The 23,399-nt window shown below is 45.0% G+C and overlaps 1 protein-coding gene across 1 annotated transcript in view; it reads left to right on the top strand.

Annotated features, from left to right (window-relative positions):
- Window positions 1–12,524: 12,524 nt before the first annotated feature.
- The window catches only part of LOC126185200 (kelch-like ECH-associated protein 1B), a 461,339-nt gene continuing 450,464 nt past the window's right edge, over window positions 12,525–23,399 (top strand). Inside the window, exon 1 of the mRNA XM_049928077.1 lies at window positions 12,525–12,660. The gene's annotated coding sequence lies outside the window, so the exon portion shown is untranslated. The remainder of the gene's footprint in view (window positions 12,661–23,399) is intronic.

The following is a 23,399-nucleotide window of genomic DNA, read 5'->3' as shown; positions in this document are numbered from 1 at the left end:
GTGAATGCTCTGAAAAGCTAATCATTTGCATATCACAGCATCATCTTCCTGTCGGTTAAATTTCGCGTTTGTAGCACGTCAACTTCGTGGTGTAGCAATTTTAATGGCCAGTAGAGTACTTTCTATGGTAGGGTGTTCTTTTCCTGCCACATTCATATCTTAGCCGTCAAAGGCACTTGGTGAATACAACAGATTAAGTTATCAAAGAATGCTGCAGGCACTTTCCGGGCCACTTTTATTTTGTCCAATAGGCCAACGTATACAAAGTGCAGAAAAGCATTCTGATAATAAGGGCTCATCAATGCAAGCGGCCATAGAATAGAGAAAAATTGTCCAGATACCACCAGATCCAAAATACCCCGTTGTGCAGCTGTGGCTATGGAACGACGGTCTATGAGCACCGAGCACACAGAAGTCTGTGCATTTCAAATAACTTGTCCCATCTAATACCTTGTACGCTAAAGAGCGCAGTTCCCAATTACATTAGCTGAAGACAAAGTTTTCAGCTGAAATGTCAAAAGCAATGCAAACTTCAAATTTCTATCAATGGCTGGTCGCACCACACGAGAATTTTCTGTAGTGTTTACTGGGTAAAGCTTGACCATTAAAACAATTACGCTGAAAGAAGAGTAGTGCCATTATATCGTTGAGGAAACAAGCTGTACTGCAGAACCAGAACTACAGTAAGACAGTCGGCATATGGTACAGGTGGGTGTAACCTTATTATTAATGAAATCTGAAGGCCATATGTAGCAATTTTTGTTGATATACGGAGAGCGTGAATGAACTTTTATGCTAACAAGTACAGCAGATCAGTAATAGTAGTTAAGACATTGGTGAAAAGAAAACGGAAATTAAAATGCAAACATCTTGTTCTCGGAGCACGGTTTATTTCATTTTATTTATTTATTTCACAGCAAATGCTTGAAATTCCTGGCTCGAAGTGCAATGGACTACAGCGTAAACAGCAGCTGATTATTCGAACAAAATCGCATTGATAGGAAGATCCAAACACGTTCGTGCACCGGACGAACTTCCGTGCGCTCGTCTCTGATTCGCTGTTTTTCATTGCCGTAGCTCCAGAAAGGTGTAATTCCGTCTAGGGTTATATGCAACTTTTTGCTCACTCTAAGCACTATGGGACTTAACATCTGAGGTCATTAGTCCCGTAGACTTAGAATTACTTAAGGGGCTCCGGAAAGGCTCAAAATCATGAAAAGTTCAATTTTTACTTTTTTGCATTTTCTGAATCTGCAGACTATTACCTTTTAATAGATATATAATTTATTCAATTCCGAAGACTACAACTATTTTTAAAAATTTTTTGAAATGTGTTCTACATGGGCGTGACCCACTGTGGCGCTGTGCGATATGTTAATTACCTTGGTGACGGTGATTCTAAAAGTTTCAAACATGTTCAAGGACTGAAGCCCTATGGTGATGATGTTGTAGTGCAGAAATTTGAGTGTATTGGACACGTACAGAAGCGAATGGGAACAAGACTTCGGCGACTGAAAGCTTCGTACAAAAAACAAAAACTCAGTGACGGTAAAGGGTTGGATGGGAAGGGAAGGTTAACTGACAGTGTAATTGACAAAATACAGAACTATTATGGAATGGCTATTAGGCAAAATACACAAAGCGTCGACGAAATGAAGAAGGCTGTTTGGGCTCTTTTTTTTCATACTTCTTCAACCGATGAAAATCCCCAACATAGCTTGTGTCCCAAAGAAGAAGACAGTTCGTGTAAATATAACAAAGGATTGCTAACTGGTGAAGTGTACACTCATAAGCATAATTTGCCTCATGCAATAATGGAGGTGATAAAACCTATTTTCAGAGACTTAGCAGCACCTGAACTGTTGAAAAAGTGTATTCACGGAAAAACTCAAAACCCCAATGAAAGTGTAAATAGTGTTATATGGTCGAGAATCCCCAAGACTGTATTTGTTGGAATAGAAACACTTCACTTTGGTGTGTATGGTGCTGTTGCGACTTTCAGTGATGGCAACATTGTAAGGTGCAAGGTATTTAGAAATATGGGAATGAAGATAGGTTCTAACATGGTACGAGCGATGCTTGCTTTAGACAAGGAACGCCTTCGGGCTGCAGACAGGGCTGTAAAGAGTCTAGAAATACAAGCAAGAGTAAACAGGAGGAGGAACAAGAGGAAGCTGGAGGAGGAGTTTGCAGAGGATGAAGATAATCCATCCTATGGACCTGGAATGCACTAAAAAGTTAATCCAATCTTTGTCGCTCGATTCCCAAAACTTTTATTTTCTCATACTAATTAAATGTTTTCTAAGGATCTTCCAAACATATTTGTTTCAAACTTTCAGTAAATGTTACACAGTACCTTCTGCATAATTTAACACAGCCTTTTTCCAAAAAACTGTATATTTTTGAATATATAAATAAAAAATTACAAAAAAATGTTGTGGAATTTTCATTACAATTGAAAAAAAATCATCTTTAATAACTGAACTAAAATTTTGTAAAATCCCTGTGTTAAGTTGTAGCCCATATTCCAATAAATAATCTGTAAAAAGTTCAACTTCCTACCTCAAATACTTTGTGAGGAAAGATGTAATTTATAAGCGTTATTTTATCATTGCAAGTATAGGGCGTACCGGAGCCCCTGAAACCTAACTAACCTAAGGACATCACAAACATCCATGCCTGAGGCAGGATTCAAACCTGCGACCGTAGCAACAGCGCGGTTCCGGGCTGAAGGACCTAGAACCGCTCGGTCACAGCGGCCGGCTGCAACATTTTGTCTATCAACGACTCACATATTTATTTATTTGTCCATTTATTTCTTTATTTTATTTGGTTTCGAGCGGAGCCCATGTCGCCAGAAGCAGTTATTGCACATAATAATACGAACAAGACATTGGTTTGATTTGATTTCAAATTATGAAACATAATTAAACTAGGTAAGGAGTCAGTGAAGTAAATTAGTCGGATTGCACCATTACAATGAAAGGCACGACATTTTAAAATGAAATCCAGTTATTTGTGTTCATAATAAAACATTGGAGAGCCCTCAATTTTAAAATTGCCTTTTGCAAAAAAAAAATGGTTCAAATGGCTCTGAGCACTATGGGACTTGACTTCTGAGGTCATCAGTCCCCTAGAACTTAGAACTACTTAAACCTAACTAACCTAAGGACATCACACACATCCATGCCCGAGGCAGGATTCGAACCTGCGACCGGTCGCGCGGTTGCAGACTGTAGCGCCTAGAACCGCTCGGCCACTTCGGCCGGTTGCCTTTTGCAAAGACGAATGAAATGACACTTAAATCTATCAACTAGCTCATTCATACAATTAAGAGATGCTTAAAGAGAAAGACAGTCCTTAATTTTTGAAACATTGTACAGTGCAACTGTTCATGGATGATGGTATTTATCACAATCGATTAATATGTAATGCCCTCGTCAATGAGCCAGAAACCGCAGCTTGGAGAAGGAATGAGTTTTAACAAATATCTCGTTTTATTAGTATTGATGTGACGTGTCCTTAGTCGATTAAGAGTAACGATGTCTCTTCTCTTTTGTGTGCCAAGTTGAAAAACTCAGCGTGGCGTGGAATCTGTAGCTGAATCTCCCAATACCATGTGCCTTTGATGTTACGGTCTACGTCCACATTTTTTGTCCATTTCGTTTTTAATTGTCCACTTCAAAAATCGCTGTGTGGTAGTGGAATATAGATGGTAGGCAGGTGCTGCGCCATTTACACCAGTTGATCTGCACGTTCGTTGCCTCTAATTCAAAGATGTACCCAAATCCATTTAAGATGAATCCGTTGACGCATCTCTTTTGACAAGTCGCAGTGGAATCGGTGAAGTCATACAAATACCTGCGTGTAGCACTTACTAAGGACATGAAATGGAACGATCACATAGGCTGTCATGGCTAATCCGTAGAATACTTCGGAAATACAATCTGTCTACAAACGAGATTTCTTGCGAATTACTCGTGCAACCAATTTTTTAATGTTGCTTAAGTGTGTATGACTCCTACCAAATAGGACTGAAACGGGATATTAAACGTAAACAGAGAGGGGCAGTACGATTGGTGACGGGAGATGGTGAGAGAGTATCACAGAGATGCTGAAAGACCGGAACTGGCAAACGCATAAAGATATACGTAACCTATCCCGGTAAATCCTACTTACAGGGTTTCAAGAACTGTATATAAACGTTCATTCTATGTATCTATGAGACAAGACAGTGAACGCCTTCAGGGAAAATGAGATTGCCTATGGAATCATGATTTAACCCAGGCTTGCACCTCTTCGTCAAAAGCAAATTGACGGTTTGCATGTTGCCACTGTTGTTTAGATTACGGTGTAGAAGCTTCGTTGGGAAGTCCTTATGTATCTTCCATACTTGCCAGATCTCCTCTTCTCCACCGAGCGAGGTGGCGCAGTGGTTAGCACACTGGACTCGCATTCGGGAGGACGACGGTTCAATCCCGTCTCCGGCCATCCTGATTTAGGTTTTCCGTGATTTCCCTAAATCGCTACAGGCAAATGCCGGGATGGTTCCTTTGAAAGGGCACGGCCGATTTCGTTCCCCATCCTTCCCTCACCCGAGCTTGCGCTCCGTCTCTAATGACCTCGTTGTCGACGGGACGTTAAACACTAATCTCCTCCTCTTCCTCCTCCTCTTCTCCCGGCCCCCACCCCCTGTGATTTCCGTATTTTTAGAGCTCTGAGGAAAGGTATTCGTGGCCGTCGACTTGCTTCGGACGAAGGGGTGCACGCATGGGTAACAATCATAGTTCTGTAGGCAACCGCAAGCATCTTCCCATGAAGGCATTGACCGTCTTGTCTCACAATAGGGTAGTTTTATTAAGCTATGGCGATTACTTTTGAAGTAATAAACAGTTACTTACTTTTCTCCCATCTGCCTTGTTTTTATTTTACTACCCCTTTTATTTTTCGAGGCATGTCTTAAGCTACCTCACGCTATACAGTAAAGGTCATGCTAAACGGTCTGGGGCGCTGCAGTCATGGGCTGTGCGGCTGGTCCCGGCGGAGGTTCGAGTCCTCCCTCGGGCATGGGTGTGTGTGTTTGTCCTTAGGATAATTTAGGTTAAGTAGTGTGTAAGCTTAGGGACTGATGACCTTAGCAGTTAAGTCCCATAAGATTTCACACACATTTTTCGTCATGCCAAAACATTATAGCCACTGCCCACCGCGAATATGTATGCTGCCTCTTGCCACTGCGGGCCTGTTACGCGGTTAACTGAAGTATATAATCGGAACAGTGACGAATAGGGAATCGTTCCAGCGACGATGCGGGCCGCAGAGAGGGAAATCCATTGACATGTCTACATTTACATCCATACTCCGCAAGCCACCACACGGCGCTTGGCGAAGGGTACTCTGTACGACTACTAGTCATTTCCTTTCCTGTTCCGATCGCAAACAGAGCGAGGAAAAAACGACTGTCTGTATGTCTCTGATAGGCCTTAATTTCTCGAATCTGATCTTCGTGGTACTTACGCGAAATGTATGTTGGCAACAGTAGAACCGTTCTGCGTGCAGCATCAAATGCCGGTTCTCTAAATTTCCTCAGCAGTATTCATCGAAAATATCGTCGCCTTCCCCCAGGGATTCCCATTTGAGTTCCCGAAGCATCTCTGCAATATCTGCGTATTGTTCTAACCTACTGGTAACAAATCTAGCAGCCCGCCTCTGAATTGCTTCGGTGTTTCTCTTTAATCCGACTTGGTTGGATCCCCAGCACTCCAGCAGTAGTCAAGAATAGGTCATACTAGCGTCCTATACGCTGTCGTCTTTATGCATGAACCACAATTTTCTAGAATTCTCCCAATGCTGAAAACATTCAACAGCCAAGATAGTATAAATATTTTTGTATTGGAAACAGTTTCGACGGGCTTTGCTTTCGTCTACAGGTCTTAAAAATCTTTCTGTTATGAAACGTGTTCATTTTACGTTGGACCTCACCCCAAGTTGCCATGTGGACACAGATCAGCACATTACAAAAGGTTTACCCTCACCAAAATAACGTAAAGCAAAAAATGGGTCAAATGGTTCTGAGCGCTATGGGACTCAACTGCTGAGGTCATTAGTCCCCTAGAACTTAGAACTAGTTAAACCTAACTAACCTAAGGACATCACAAACAGCCATGCCCGAGGCAGGATTCGAACCTGCGACCGTAGCGGTCTTGCGGTTCCAGACTGCAGCGCCTTTAACCGCACGGCCACTTCGGCCGGCTAACGTAAAGCACTTTGTGCAAATGGCCATGTCCATGTATACGTCGTTTGGTGAGCGATCACAAGGTGCTTTATGGTTTTAAATATTTTAGTTATGAAAAATGGCTCTGAGCACTATGGGACTTAACTTCTGAGGTCATCAGTCCCCTAGAACTTAGAACCATTTAAACCTAACTAACCTAAGCACATCACAAACATCCATGCCCGAGGCAGGATTCGAACCTGCGACCGTAGCGGTCGCGCGGTTCCAGACTGCCGGCCGGCTTTTAGTTATGACAAACCTTTTATAAAGTGCTGATTTTATCCACATAACAGCTTGTGTTGAGGTCCAACGTAAAATGAACACGCTTCGTAACAAAAAGATTTTTTAAGTCCTGAAGATGATAGCAAAGTCTGTCGAAACCGGTTATTTTAAACCAAGAAATATCTATGCGATCTTCAAACTTCTCGTCCTCAACGAAATTTATTACATTCAGAGTGAGAATGTGTTCAAGAATTCTGCGGCATATCGATGTTAGGGATATTGGTCTGTAATTTTGCGGGTCCGTTCTTTTACCCTTCTTATACACAGATTCGCGACAAATGCAAGCTAAGTAAGGGACCAATGTCGTAAAGTACTTTTTGTAAAACCGAACTGAGATTCCATCCGGACCTGGTGACTTCTTTTCGACTCTTTCAGTTGCCTCTCTACGCCAGAAATGCCTATTACTGTGTGTTCCATACGGGAGAGTCAAGCGACGATATATTTGTACGATTCAACTGTGAGAACGATTTCTTAAACTCGAAATTTAAAACTTCAGCTTTCCTTTTGCTATTTCCTACTGCCGTACTAGACTGGTCAACGAGTGACTGAATGGAAGCGTTAGACTCGGTTAAAGATTGTACTCAGTACCAGAATTTTCTCTGGTTCTCGGCCAGAACTTTTGCTGAGGTATGACGGTGGTAGTTATATGCTTCGCGCATAGAACGTTTTACAGACGTACGAACCTGTATTAACCTTTGCCTGTCCTTTGTTTCCTCGGCATTTTCCGAGTTTCGTTGTTAAATCACGGTTTGTCTTTTCCGACCGTAATCCACTTCCTAGGCACTTACTTGTCCCTAGAACGATCTACGATCTGCCTAAACTTTGCCCATAATTCCTCTACGTCCATCATGCTGGAACTGAATTACGTCAGTTCATTATCTAAGAGAGATGCTAACAACTGCTTATCTGCTCTTTCTAGCAGAATCACTCTCCTAGCCTTCTTGACTGATTTATTTACTTTAGTAATCGTAGTCGCTGTGATGACTATCACTAATCCCCTTCTATACAGATGCCGTCGGAGGGCGACTTCGATAAAGAAAGGATTTATGGACCGGCACATTGGAACGAGCAAATCAGAAATGGCGAAGCTGGTCGCCTGCTCGTGCGCTCCTGTCGCGAGCATCTGTAGAAAGTGATTGAAGGACGAGGAAACCCCGAGTATGCTACAATGTGTTGGGCGTCCAACCTCATAACAGAACGTAGCGCAGGATAGCCGGAGATTTGTGGCAGGTCTGAAGGCAGCCAAAAGTGTTTCGGAACACACCGTTCAGGGCACATTGTTGAACACTAAGTTCTGCAGCAAACGACACCTATGTGTACCCATGACCCAACGACGTCGTCAATTACTCCTGCGCTGCGCTCGGGATCATTCAGACTGAATCCTGGATCAGTGGAAACGTATGAGCTGAATCACGTTTCTTGTTACACAATGTCGATGACTGTGTCCGGATACCCTGCCATCCAGGCGATCGACTGCTCCAAACGTGCACCTCGCTACGGACGCAGGCCGATGGGGTAGTGTTATGCTTTGGAGAACATTCACCTGGGCTTCATGGGACTTGTAGTGGTAACTGACGGCAATGTGACAGCTGTGGACTGCGCGAACATTATCGTCGACCACCTGTGCCCCTTCATTCCTGGCTGCTGTCGCGCGGGGTAGCCGTGCGGTCTAGGGCGCCTTGCCACGGTTCGCGCGGCTCCTCCCGTCGGAGGTTCGAATACTCCCTTGGGCATAGGTGTGTGTGTTGTCCTTAGCGTAAGTTAGTTTAAGTAGTGTGTAAGCCCAGGGACCGATGACCTCTGCAGTTTGGTCCCATAGGAACTTGCCACCACCACTTTGGCTGCGATGGTATCTTCCACCACGATAACTGCCTGCGTTACAAGGTTAGAACCGAAGTTTGAGGAGCATGATAGCGAACTCACGTTGATGTACTGGCCACCAAATTCGCCTGATCTGAACCCGATGGAACATCTAGGACGCCACCGGGAGCCAGCTGTGCGCCCGAAAACAACTGTCTGTAATTTACAGGAATTGCGTGACCCGTACCTAGCCATCTGGTGCCACATCGAAATGTGAATTATGTGTTTCACTAACACACAAATTTGGTCATCTCATGCAACCATAAATGAATAAAAACGCTTAGGGGTGTGGAGTGGAATGACCACATTGGTTTATTCTTGTACAACGTCGAAACTTCCTGGCAGATAAAAATTGTGTGCCGGACCGAGACTCGAACTCGGGACCTTTACCTTTTGTGGGCAAGTGCTCTAGCATCTTTTTTTTTATCTCATTTTATTCGTTTTTGTTCGTTGCATCTGCTCGGGGCGGACGTCGTAACACATCCATTTAAGTTCGTTGTTGATCCATTCATTCAGTTTTTTTTTATTGCAGAGGGCAGCTAACCCTCTGACCGAACACGCTGAGCTACCGTGCCGGCCTGAGGCACCAAAGCAAGGGAGTATTCGAACCTCCGACGGGAGGAGCCGCGCGAAAGGCAAAGGTCCCGAGTTGGAGTCTCGGTCGGGTACACAGTTTTAATCTACCAGGAAGTTTCATATCAGCGCACACTCCGCTGCAGAGTGAAAATCTCATTCTTGTACAACGTACAACGTCATTGGGAGGCCTCGTTTCATTTGATAGAATTTTATCCAGAATCAAATGGTTCAAATGCCTCTGAGCACTATGGGACTTAACAGCTGTGGTCATCAGTCCCCTAGAACTTAGAACTACTTAAACCTGACTAACCTAAGGACATCACACACATCCATGCCCGAGGCAGGATTCGAACCTGCGACCGTAGCAGTCGCGCGGTTCCGGACTGCGCGCCTAGAACCGCGAGACCACCGCGGCCGTCCTCACTGCTTTACTTCCGCCAGTACCCCGTCTCCTACTTTCCAAACGTCACAGAAGCTCTCCTGCGAACCTTGCAGAATTAGTACTCCTGGAAGAAAGGATATTGCGGAGACATGGCTTAGCCACTGCCTGGGGAAGGTTTCCAGAATGAGATTTTCACTCTGCAGCGGAGTGTGCGCTGATATTAAACTTCCTGGCAAAATTAAAAATGTGCGCCAGACCGAGACTCGAACTCGGGACCTTTGCCTTTCGCGGGCAAGTGCTTTACCGTCTTCTTTTTCTTATGACATCCGTTCAAGTTCGTTTGTTGCAGAGGCCAACCGGCTCTCTGACCGAACACGCTGAGCTACCGTGCCGGCATCAAGCACGACTCACGCCCCGTCCTCACAGCTTTACTTCCAGCAGCAGCCCTTGTCATGACGCCGACACTGTAGCTCAGCGTGTCCGGTCAGAGGGTTTAGCTACACTCTGTAATAAGAAACTGAGTGAACGGATCAACGAACAACCTGAACGAGTGTCATCGGTCGCCCGCCACGAACAAAGTCAACGAACAATAGACCAAAATGAGATTAAAAAAATTAAAAAATTAAAAAAGATGGTAGAGCACTTGCCCGCGAAAGGCAAAGGTCCCGAGTTGGAGTCTCGGTCGGGTACACAGTTTTAATCTACCAGGAAGTTTCATATCAGCGCACACTCCGCTGCAGAGTGAAAATCTCATTCTTGTACAACGTGCAACGTCATTGGGAGGCCTCGTTTCATTTGATAGAATTTTTTCCAGAATCAAATGGTTCAAATGGCTCTGAGCACAATGGGACTTAACAGCTGTGGTCATCAGTCCCCTAGAACTTAGAACTACTTAAACCTGACTAACCTAAGGACATCACACACATCCATGCCCGAGGAAGGATTCGAACCTGCGACCGTAGCAGTCGCGCGGTTCCGGACTGCGCGCCTAGAACCGCGAGACCACCGCGGCCGGCTATCCAGAATCAAACGTGTTTAAATTCCTAAGGGACCAAACTGCTCAGGTCATCGGTCCCTACACGTGCACACTACTTAAATTAACTTAAACTAACTTACGCTAAGACGAACACACACACCCATCCCCGAGGGAGGGGACTCGATCCTCCGGCGGGAAGGGCCGCGCAGTCCGTGACATGATGCCTCAAACCGCACTGCCACTCCGCGTGGCGAATTTTATCTGACTGCAGTCCGTCCGTGAGTGAGACCTCTATAAAATATTGATGCTGTCTGCCGTGGAATTCTGCTCGATATGTGGGATCGATGTCCATTTGGGGAAACCAGGGATCTTGAGTGTTGAAGGAATAGCAGCGCAATCCGTTACGCTACGCCTTAGCTCATGAAACTGTCACAGACATACTGAAATGTTCGAATTTGGAGACGCATGAAGAAGAGCGCTAATTATTTGACAAAATTTCTGGAACCATCTTTCTGTGCAGCGATTAGAAATGCAACAGAGATCCGAAATATTCTCGTGATTATGCTGAAAAATATTATGCTATTTTCAGTTCGCACAGAGGTGTATGCATGGTCTGTGAAAGGAAGACGATAGCTCCCAATATATGATGCCAAGCATTTGGTAGTGATTTATAAACCATGCCACTAGGCACGTGTGTATTGTAAGAGCAAGAAATGTTTATAGGCGTCAATGAGTATCAGGTTAAGACGTCTGGTTGCTGTGCAAATTGAGAACTGAATATGAGTATGGAAATACAGATTATTGTGCGACATTAAACAACTTATCAGCTTCTGATTCGAATATTTACTGACAAAAATTTGAACTAGTTACGTTGTGCAAGTGTGTAGAGCAACTATCGTCGAGTGTATGAAATAGAACAATCAAATGGAGAGTTGAGCACCTTCATTCGGCCCACGTATGAACTGTGAAGAGAGAACCAGATCAGTGGGGGAACTTAGACAGTCATTACCTTATTTTCTATTCCTACATGACACACAATAAACATCTCACACTGTTGCTACAATTAAGCATCATTTGCTGTGACTGATGCAATGTATAGGTACAGGAGTGTCAGGAGTGTACAGGAGTGTCATCATCGCCACGATGCTATCCTTTTGGATGGGCGGTGAATAATCTTCAGCGTCAGCCCAATGTTTATAAAGTTGTTTTCTTCATACTTCGTCGTTGTAAACAATATTTTTGCGTGTGTATTTAGTTTTCCGTACGCATAATGTTTCTCTTGATAACAACTGATACGCATTCTTGACGTTTCAAGTGGCCACAATCGTCAGCTTTCACATCTTACGCATGTGAATAAAAGCTACGTTTTGTGATTACCCATATAGTAAAAAAGTAGAGTTTTTGCAGGTTTTAAGCGTACTGTCGTATAAAATTTCTGTTAACACACTTTAGGCTCGTTCGTAATTGATGATCAGTTTTCATTCAGACAAGTGTTCACAACTCAGCTTCGCCATTCAAACAGCTACGCTGTAGTCTTGTTATTTTCATGCGCTTCCAGTCGTTTGGATTTTTTTTCCTTTATTGAGTTTCGACACTTTACGAAGGGGGCGGGCTGGCAGCAGCTTAGTACGTCGCTCTTCATCCTACAGAATTTGTTTAAAAAAATTAAGATAATAAATAATAAAAGCAGGCGATAAAATCGGTGACTTATATGGTAAAATGGTGGAAAATTGTAGAACTTAAAACAAATGGTTGGTGATGCTAATAAAATACACAGGAAGCAGACAGGTAAAATAATAGACAGCCAGTCGTTTGGAGAGTATGGGCTATTGAAGTTCATTGAGATGGCTTGTCGGACTAAGAGTATGTTAAGCACCTAGACCACTACTGTCAACAAAATGCTGAAACTGTGAAGTTATAGTGAAACCGCAGGTTTATTAACACACACACACACACACACACACACACACACACACACACACACACAGACGAACAATATTCAATTATTTCGCACGCAATACGAATCTGGGAATGAAGAGCGTGCCAACTGCGCTTCCTGACGCCTGCTGTTGGCGGGGACTACGTAGTTACTCTGTTACTGCACAGATGGCGGGCAAATCCTTGCATGGGGTGAGACGAAAGGCAACTGCCGCTTGCGCTTGCCGTCACACGGAAGTGGAACAGTGGTGGGTGAAACACACTCGTCGTTTCTCGTACACCAGAAGAATATTGCAAATTCTGTGACTTCTGAAGAGTTTGCTGACCATGACAACGTTGGATTTCGACTGATAAGGCCCATAAACACAGTTCGAGGTATTTATCATGTCATGTCATTTAACTATACTAACGTAAATGTGTTATATACGTTTCCCATGGCTAAAAAGAAGACAGCTTATTTACAAATACAGGACCGTCAGCGTAAATTATTGTTTAATATTTTCTGTCGTGTAAACGTTCCTTATTACTTTTCCTGACAGATACATTAGAAACTGTTTAGTGTACACGTCCTGGTTTCCGATACATAACCTATACTAAGCATTAATTTAGTGTTAAAAGATCCATCGTTTTGTTTACGAGTATAACAGGCAAATAAATTGTCAGTTCTCTTCTTGCCTGACACCTCGTTTAATTTAAGAATGTTTGAATTAGATTAAATTATTTCTCTTTGGAAACAGTTGTTGACGTTTGGTTAATCCAAACAAATATTGCTTTGTTTTTATGCATAAAAATTAAATACGTTACCGATAGGTTTCTAGAAGTATCCTTTCTTGACGTAACTTTCCTTTTGAAACCGCTGTTCGATTAGCGAACACATCCTCACGTGTTACAGCGTTGTTTACTGACGCTCTGAAATGAATGGCAACGTTTAAATAAAGACAGCATTATTACAGAAATAAAGGATTATTATTATGGTAGCAGATTGTTTGCACTCTGATAGTATAATCCACTTTGCTTTAGTTTAACACTATAGTAAACTTTTGTGAAAGTGCACCGTATGGATGGAGTTCGTCAGTGACTTATCTGGCATATCAAAATATCGTGTTTACCGTAAGATTGTCAGTTCGCAGCTGCTGGTCTGCGTCACGACTTGAAATACAGTGGCGACTTGCTCTCATCGCGACTGATGAGTAAGCACTTGTATCGATGTCGCTCTGGTTGCGCGATATTTATAAAGGCGCGCACAGCATTTAGTATCCAAAATTCTAATCCAGTTTTTTTTCTATATTTAGCGAAAAGATGGGCCTACTATGAAAGTCAACCACTGAAAGACGATAACCAGAAGCATATGCCTAGTCCAAAAATTTTGTCTTCACAATACTTCATTAAAGCGTTCGTGTGACTTCAGGATCATAGAGAGACCACCACAATTATTCAACACTGAACTGTTTCCGAAGCGGATGTATCTTTCTTTAACCATGTGTAGTGGACTAGCACAGTTTCAGCAAAGTCGAGAGAGAGCGAGAGCGCTAACTATATTTGCGCTGTTACATGGATCCTTTTTAAAAGTGAAGAATGAGATCGGATGAAATATTCTGAAGGACAGTAATATCTAGTACTTGTGCATTACAAATTTCTGTTTACGAAGGTAGTGTACCATCACTGTGTTAATGGACTGGTATTTCAGATCATTTGAGTTAACTACTTTCTTCCTACAGACGCGTCGATTCCTAGTTTGATTTGACAAGAGAGTGATTGGATCTGAAGGAGGAAAAACAGCAGATCAAACTTGCGACTGGGAAGGCTAAGTTCCAATATAATGTGAGAGTGAGATTTTTCTATGCCCTACCTGTCTGCAGAGACTTTCAACATCACACATTCAGCAACCAAAATAAAGTGTTTATGTTCGTGAATTACATTAAACAAAACAATTGTAATGTCCTTAATTCAGCAAGCAGCAATGCAGATGAAGTGACTAGACCAATCGTGTAAAATTTGCTGTAAACTGTGGAAGTGCTCTAAATGTTTCATATGAATTTCTTTCAAAATTTTACCACCAGAATAGGTCATTGACACTGTTAAGAAGTATACCTTCCATATAGATTAAAACAATATAGGTGAGGACTTGCGAATCCTTTCTTTTGCCCATGAAAGGAAACACCTTGGCTAGATATTCAGTTTTCACCTTAACTAACCACTAATAACTAACTGGGAGCTTCAACTTTTACAGCTATTAACTGAAAGTGAACTGCAGAAGTCCAACTTTAATTACCGTATTGTTGTGGTTTGCAAAGTTATGCATCGCACAGCGAAGTGCATTGGCTGCCAGCACGGATCGCTTGGATTCTTTATCTTAAAAAAAATAGCCTTATGAGTAATAACTGCTTTAATTTAGCATTTATTTTCAAATTCTCGGGGCAAGCGTCGTTTAAAGAGGTGCCATTCTTAAAAGTGATAAAACACGTCTCCTGGAATCCTTAATGCCCGGTGACCAGCTAATAATATTTTGGACGTGTAATGTTTGGTAGTCAATGAAATGAACTGCCAGGAATATTTTTCCATCTATATAATATTGTGCAACCAACACTCACGTAGGCCTTCTAACAAGACGCACGAGAAACATCAGAGAAATATTTCCGAGACACCGCATGCAGTTTCGTGCACTGAGGATGATAGTTGTGGGTGCCTTTAGAAATCTTAAGAAAAGCCATGCCTCCTAACATCCGCGATACGAAATGCTCGTGAGTTCAGTCAAATCATTTTTAGCGTGTAACGGGGTTTCTGCTCCTTATTATCTATTACAAACGCGCTTGGCTGCGACAGTAGTCTGTTTCCTAATTTTGAACAAGTCTGGGAGGTGTGAGTCATGGCCACTGGGGAGATGAATCATGCCCCGACTTTAATTAACGTGATAACTGCACTCTTCTCTGGTATGCGTGAATACATCTCGCGTCACTGAGTTCGTTCCACTCATGTTGCTCTTCGTTAATTTTCCATAGTTTTTGGTTGCGTTTATCATTAATTTTGAAATCTACGATTACACAGACTGTTCAGGTCTCGTCACCGTAATGAGTATGACGTACGAGAGGCGTTCAGTAGTCAACATAATCTCCGTCAATACGGTGGCCTTACGCCACTTTACTTACTGGTAGGACCTGTATGCCCGCGTGGTAGCACTCTACAGGTCGACGGCGGTACTACCATCTTGCTTCATCAGTAACCTTCCTATCATCCAGGTGTTGTCCGCCCCCGATAGCTGAGTGGTCAGCGCGACAGAATGTTAATGCTAAGAGCCCGGGTTCGATTCCCGGCTGGGTCGGAGATTTTCTCCGCTCAGAGACTGGGTGTTGTGTTGTCCTCATCATCATAATTTCGTCCCCATCGACGCGCAAGTCGCCGAAGTGGCATCAAATCGAAAGACTTGCACCCGGCGAACGGTCTACCCGACGGGAGGCCCTAGTCACACGACATTTTATTTATCCAGGTATTGATTCCCACGGAGTGCATCCTTTACTGGGCCACATAACTGGAAGCCAGAAGGCGTGAGATTCACGCTGTGGGGAGGATGAGGAGGAACAGTCCGGTCCATTGTGGTTTTGTGAGATCATCTCGGCTGCGCAGATACGTGTGAGACATTGCGTTGTCATGGAGAAGGAGAAGTTAGTTTGCATTTTTGTGGCGACACATACGCTGAAGTCGTTTCTTCAATTTCTGTGTGTGGCACACAACACGTCAGAGTTGATCGTGGCACAATAAGGGAGAACATCAAACAGAATACTCCCTTCAGAATCCTAGAAGACTGTCGCCATGACTTCACCAGCTAAGGGTGCAGCTTTGAACGTTTTATTCGGAGGAGAGGTGGTGTGACGGCACTACATGGATTGCCCTTTTGTTTCCGGCTCAAAGTGATGAATCCATGTTTCATAGCCTGTAACGATATTCGACAAAAAATTTTCAAGATCTGTCCCGTAACGCGCAAGCAATTCCGAGCAGTTGGTCCTGCTTTGCTCTTAATGGTTTCCTATTGGGCCGCGAGGAACCCAGCAGGCATACTCGTTTGAGTACCCCAACTGGTAGATGACTGTGTCAACATTACCAACAGACGTCCAGTTGAGCGGTGAGGTGTTTGTGATCCGTCGGTCACCTCGAATAAGTGTCGGCACGTTCCAACATTGCAGGAAACACAGTTGTGTGCGGCCGGCCCAGCACGCGGGAGATCGGACAGGTTTGCGCGATCTTGTTGCGATGATGACAAACGCCTCGCCCAACGACTCATCGTGCTTTTGTTCACTTTCAGGCCTCTGTAGACATTCTACAAGCGCCTATGAATATCTGAGATGTACTGGTTTTCCGCCAGAAGTAGTTCAGTGACAGCTCTGTGCTTGGAGCGCACCTCGGGCCGAAGGGGACATTTTCTACGATGCTCACAACGTCCGCATATTTTAACCAAAATTGACTGAGTAAGAGTATTGCATTGTTTATTAAACGCTCCTCTTAGTTACAGTAGTTATACTGATAGGCATAGTCAATCATGAATAGAGCTTCAACCTGTGTCGTCACCGAAGTTCCAGCGAGGCTTGAGCGTGTATTTTTCGCGACATCCTTCAGTTATTCAGGCGCAAGCGATGTGCCCATACACACTCACCAAAGCTGTCCAAGGCATTAGACACGGCGTTGCAACACGCTCGTACGCATTGCAGCGTTATTTTGTGATCTACTGTGGCGGTTCATGCACACCTATAGTCTTCAAGCCACCTGATTGTATGGACGTCAGGTACCACAACTGATTCCATCTTCCCATGCTCCATACGAGAATGGCGCGTGGGAAGAATGATTATCAATAAACTTCAGTATTAACCATAAGTTCTCGAATTTTCTCGTGGTGTTCATTTAGAGAGAAGTATGTGGAAGGAAGTAATACGTTGTACAGCTCTTCCGGGAACGTACCATCTCGGAAGTTCGATAGGAAATTCTCCGTGATGCACAACGCCTGTCTTGTAGAGTCTGCCGCTGGAGTGTAATGTGCATCTCCGTAACGTTCTTACGCTGACTAAGCGATCCCGTGACGAAACGCGCCGCTCTTTGTCGGATCTTGTCTCTTCTATTCATACGACCGGGTAAGTGTTCCAGATTCATCTACATCTACATCCATACTCCGCAAGCCACCTGACGGTGTGTGGCGGAGGGTACCTTGAGTACCTCTATCGGTTCTCCCTTCTATTCCAGTCTCGTATTGTTCGTGGAAAGAAGGATTGTCGGTATGCCTCTGTGTGGGCTCTCATCTCTCTGATTTTATCCTCATGGTCTCTTCGCGAGATATACGTAGGAGGGAGCAATATACTGCTTGACTCTTCGGTGAAGGTATGTACTCGAAACTTTGACAAAAGCCCGTACCGAGCTACTGAGCGTCTCTCCTGCAGAGTCTTCCACTGGAGTTTATCTATCATCTGCGTAACGCTTTCGCGATTACTAAATGATCCTGTAACGAAGCGCGCTGCTCTCCGTTGGATCTTCTCTATATCTTCTATCAACCCTATCTGGTACAGATCCCATACTGCTGAGCAGTATTCAAGCAGTGGGCGAACAAGCGTACTGTAACATACTTCCTTTGTTTTCGGATTGCATTTCCTTAGGATTGATGAACAGTATTCAACCATCTGTCCCCCAAGTGTTTTGAACACCACTTCTTTCCTGGGTGGTTTTCGTACTATTCGTTTTACTTGGTCGTTCCACTTAGGGTCGCTGCGGATGCTTACTCCTAGATATTTTATGGCAATTATTGTTTTCATCAATTTGTCACCAATAGTGAAACTACACTCCTGAAAATTGAAATAAGAACACCGTGAATTCATTGTCCCAGGAAGGGGAAACTTTATTGACACATTCCTGGGGTCAGATACATCACATGATCACACTGACAGAACCACAGGCACATAGACACAGGCAACAGAGCATGCACAATGTCGGCACTAGTACAGTGTATATCCACCTTTCGCAGCAATGCAGGCTGCTATTCTCCCATGGAGACGATCGTAGAGATGCTGGATGTAGTCCTGTGGAACGGATTGCCATGCCATTTCCACCTGGCGCCTCAGTTGGACCAGCGTTCGTGCTGGACGTGCAGACCGCGTGAGACGACGCTTCATCCAGTCCCAAACATGCTCAATGGGGGACAGATCCGGAGATCTTGCTGGCCAGGGTAGTTGACTTACACCTTCTAGAGCACGTTGGGTGGCACGGGATACATGCGGACGTGCATTGTCCTGTTGGAACAGCAAGTTCCCTTGCCGGTCTAGGAATGGTAGAACTATGGGTTCGATGACGGTTTGGATGTACCGTGCACTATTCAGTGTCCCCTCGACGATCACCAGTGGTGTACGGCCAGTGTAGGAGATCGCTCCCCACACCATGATGCCGGGTGTTGGCCCTGTGTGCCTCGGTCGTATGCAGTCTTGATTGTGGCGCTCACCTGCACGGCGCCAAACACGCATACGACCATCATTGGCACCAAGGCAGAAGCGACTCTCATCGCTGAAGACGACACGTCTCCATTCGTCCCTCCATTCACGCCTGTCGCGACACCACTGGAGGCGGGCTGCACGATGTTGGGGCGTGAGCGGAAGACGGCCTAAAGGTGTGCGGGACCGTAGCCCAGCTTCATGGAGACGGCTGCGAATGGTCCTCGCCGATACCCCAGGAGCAACAGTGTCCCTAATTTGCTGGGAAGTGGCGGTGCGGTCCCCTACGGCACTGCGTAGGATCCTACGGTCTTGGCGTGCATCCGTGCGTCGCTGCGGTCCGGTCCCAGGTCGACGGGCACGTGCACCTTCCGCCGACCACTGGCGACAACATCGATGTACTGTGGAGACCTCACGCCCCACGTGTTGAGCAATTAGGCGGTACGTCCACCCGGCCTCCCGCATACCCACTATACGCCCTCGCTCAAAGTCCGTCAACTGCACATACGGTTCACGTCCACGCTGTCGCGGCATGCTACCAGTGTTAAAGACTGCGATGGAGCTCCGTATGCCACGGCAAACTGGCTGACACTGACGGCGGCGGTGCACAAATGCTGCGCAGCTAGCGCCATTCGACGGCCAACACCGCGGTTCCTGGTGTGTCCACTGTGCCGTGCGTGTGATCATGGCTTGTACAGCCCTCTCGCAGTGTCCGGAGCAAGTATGGTGGGTCTGACACACCGGTGTCAATGTGTTCTTTTTTCCATTTCCAGGAGTGTATATGATCAATCGTACCTCAATTTCGACTTTATTTTGCGAAACTATAGCTGTGTTTCTCGAAAATGTTTTTCTCACAGTCAGATAACATTTCTTTTTATTTTGATAGCATACCACTTAACAAAAGTTAGTTTATCTGTAAGCATGTTTTTCTTCTTCTTTCTTTCTTTCTTTCTTTCTTTTTTTGTCTGCACCTCATTCACCCTTTCACGAAAGTGCAATTGGGATACAACAAAAAGGATGTCATTGGTGTGAACAGTTGCTCAGCCCACTATATTTACTGTCAGTAAATGGAATAGGGGCGTAAGGTACGAGAGTAAAGTACCGCACATTGAACGCCGAGGACAAGCTTATGTGGCCATTGTGATGATCTTATGCCACCACTCACTCAGCTGCAAGTCGGGCAGAGAGAGGCACCTCTCATAGTAGATGAGTCCTAAAAACCCCCGTCTACCTCTGACCTACACCTCAGCCTATTTTGAATCATACATTTCTTGAAACTGCTTTTAATTCCTAGCCTAGTGAGTGTAAAACGGGAGCCACAATGACAGCGGGGTGGGTGCTCATTATGGAGGAAATGACCATGAGTCAGCCAAGTATGGCCAATGTGGAGGCAGCGAAGGATGGTAGAGTCCTCGGAAGAAGCCTGCGTGGATTACCTCCACAGATTCATAGTCTCCTTTATCACTCGTATTTTGTTTGGTAAAGTCAGAGTGAGCCATTCTCTGTTCCAGCCAACTAAAAGTTGATGGTATAGTACTGATCGGAGGTATGTTTCCAGAATACCGATCTCAAGAGATGTTTTACTGGTAGCATGTTTGGCCAGGCTAGAGTTCATTGCCCTGGCTCCCAACATGTCTTGGGGTCCAGAAGAAGGTCACTGAATGTCCACACTGTTCAAGGGCATACAGCGAATCTTTGATAGCAATGACAAAGGGATGGAGAGGGTAGCACTAGTAGAGAGCTTGCAAACTTCTCAAGGAGTCACTGCTGGAACAGATATGCTCAAGAGCACGAGAGATGGCTACCAACACTGCAGCTATCCGGCAAGGAGATTTCAGTATGTCCTGCATGAGTATAAGCAAAGTCAACATGACCAGCAACCATCGAGCCATCAGTGTAGCCAACTTGTGTTGGGATGCACCAAGGATGGAGAAAAATTGGTGGCAGAGGGCCTCAGAATCAACTGTGTCGTTTGGACCTTGTGATAGGTCAAGACAAAGCTGTGGCTGAGGGACGCACCACAGAGGTGTACAAGGTGAGTCCATAGAAGACTTGGAACAACTGTAGTTCAGAGAGAATAGACTGGATGAGTATTGCAATCTCAATCCCTGGCCAGGGCCGCCATTGCAGGAGATGGATTACCATGTTTGGAAAGAAGAGACGGTAGGTTGGATTTTTAGGAGAGCTGCGATCATGGGTAACGTAATTGACAAGTTGTTGTTGGCGCCTGATCCGCTATGGAGGAACCCCAGCCTCCACAAGTAAGCTATTCACAGCACTCAGTCTTCAGGCCACGAGTGGCTTACCGGGACCATCCGACCGCCGTGTCATCCTCAGAGGAGGATGCGGATAGGAGGGGCGTGGGGTCAGCACACCGCTCTCCCACTCGATATGATGGTATTCTTGACCGAAGCCGCTACTATTCAGTCGAGTAGCTCCTCAATTGGCATCACGAGGCTGAGTGCACCCCGAAAAATGGCAACAGCGCATGGCGGCTGGATGGTCACCCATCCAAGTGCCGGCCACGCCCAACAGCGCTTAACTTCAGTGATCTCACGGGAACCGGCGTATCCACTGCGGCAAGGCCGTTGCAAGCTATTCACAGGGTTAGTTCAAAAGGCTCCTATCACAAGTCCTGCACCCGGGGGCTGAGTGTTTGTGTTGTCCTCATCATTTCATCCTCATCATCATCATTCGTGACAGTGGCTGGATTGGACTGTGTAAAAATTGGACTGCGTAAAAATTGGGACTCTGTAAGGGCGCTGATGACTGCGTAGTTGAGCACCCCACAAACTAATCATCATCATCATCATCATCATCATAAGTCCTGCAGTGGTGTATTGGATCAAGTATCTGCAATGTTGTGGGCGATGCTGAACAGTGTGCCAGATTCCCATAATCAAGGCAGGATTGTATTAGGGCTTTGTAAAGCTGCAGAAAGGTAGTGCGATCTGCACCCCAACTGGTATTACTCAGGCAACAAAGTGTATTAAGGTGCAGCCAGCACTTTCATTTAAGCTGGCGAAGATGAGGAATCTATTTCAACCGAGAATCGAAGGCTGGTCTTAAAAAGCAGTAAGTCTCCACCACATCGAGTAGTTGGTTGTCGAGGTAAATCTCTGGTTGGAGGTGAACGGTACAACATCGACAGAAGTGTACGACACAAGTACTGATGGCGAAAAATCGAAAGCCGTGTGTGAGGGCCCATGCCTCCACCTTTTGTATGGCGCCTTGCCGTCGACGTTCAGCGACACTCATACTAGAGGAGTAACAGCACAGGCAAATGTCGTCAGCGTTCAAAGGGGATGATACTGAGGACTCCATAACTGCTGCTAGATCATTGATGGCTACTAGAAAGAGAGGGATACGCAGTACAGAGCTCTGTGGGACCCCATTCTCTTGGATTTGAGGCATAATGTGGGAAGCACCAACAAGAACCCAGACCTTAACAGTGTGACAGGAAGTTCTGAATGAAAATTGGGAGTAGACTCTGGAGACCTCACTCATGATGTGGTGTCGCCATATGGTTTCACAAGCCTTTTGTAGGTCGAAGAAGACAGCTACAAGGTGCTGACGTCAGGCAAAAGCTGTTCGGATGGCAGACTCCAGGTAAACCAGATTATCAGTAGTGGAATGGCCTTGACGAAAACCACCCTGGGATGGAGCCAGAAGACCCCAAGGCATTTACAGAGAACGTGGGTCAGACTTATTAGGGGATAAATGTCAACCTTTAGAGGGTACTTAACCGATTTCAGGACTGGGACAATGCGGTTTTCTCGCCATTGCGATGGGAAGTGACCCTCGCTCCAGATGCGGTTAAAGCTGGCAAGGATATGATGCTGACAATACGCTTGTAGGTGCTTGATCATTTGGTTGTGGATGCGGTGTGGCCCTGGGGCTATATCAGGGCAGTGGGCGAACACCCTGATGAATTCCCACTCAGTGAATGAAGTATTATATAGCTCCAGGTGGTGTGTAGTAGAAGAGAACTGCTTTCCCTCCAGCCGCTGTTTCCACTGTTTCCGAACATGAAAGGCAGGTTGATAATGCTCAGATGCTAACGCTTGAGCATAGTGCAGAGAAAAATGTTTTGCAACAGCGTCTGAGTCAATGTACACAGTGCCCTTCAAGGTAATACCAGCTACAGCTGCAGGTGTCTAGTATCCATAGATATGTCTGATCTTAGCCCACGCGTGCAAAAACAACTTGGGTCATACGCGCCCATGTCAAAACTGTAGAACACGAAGACAGAGAGGAGTTAAAAAACGACTACATCAATCCCAATGTACATAAAAGAAGACAGCTAAAAATGGGGACGTGTAGAAAGGTCTATAAAATACATCATAGAGAAACGGAGGTCCAGTACTAAAAATTAAATCGCGTTCGCTATATTGCTACAACTGATAAAAAGTAGAATGCGGTCGTCAGCCCATGTGTCATTCACTAAAACAGCCGGTAACTCAAGACGGCAAACTCAAGCAGGAATGTAAATAGTTAAAAACTGGGCATACCATCAGGAAATGGTGGACAGTTAAAACTTGGGGGCAGTGTGCACAAAATGGTGGGGGAGCGCCACTTAACAAATGATGATGGCTAAAAAGGCAGTGCCCAATACGCAGCCTAGTTAAAACGACCTCCTCCCTGTGTGAGGGCAGA

This window comes from Schistocerca cancellata, chromosome 4 (genome assembly GCF_023864275.1).
Source record: "Schistocerca cancellata isolate TAMUIC-IGC-003103 chromosome 4, iqSchCanc2.1, whole genome shotgun sequence".
Lineage (NCBI taxonomy): Eukaryota > Metazoa > Arthropoda > Insecta > Orthoptera > Acrididae > Schistocerca > Schistocerca cancellata.
Note: the sequence above shows the minus strand (reverse complement) of the source record. Positions and strands in the feature narration are given on the sequence as shown.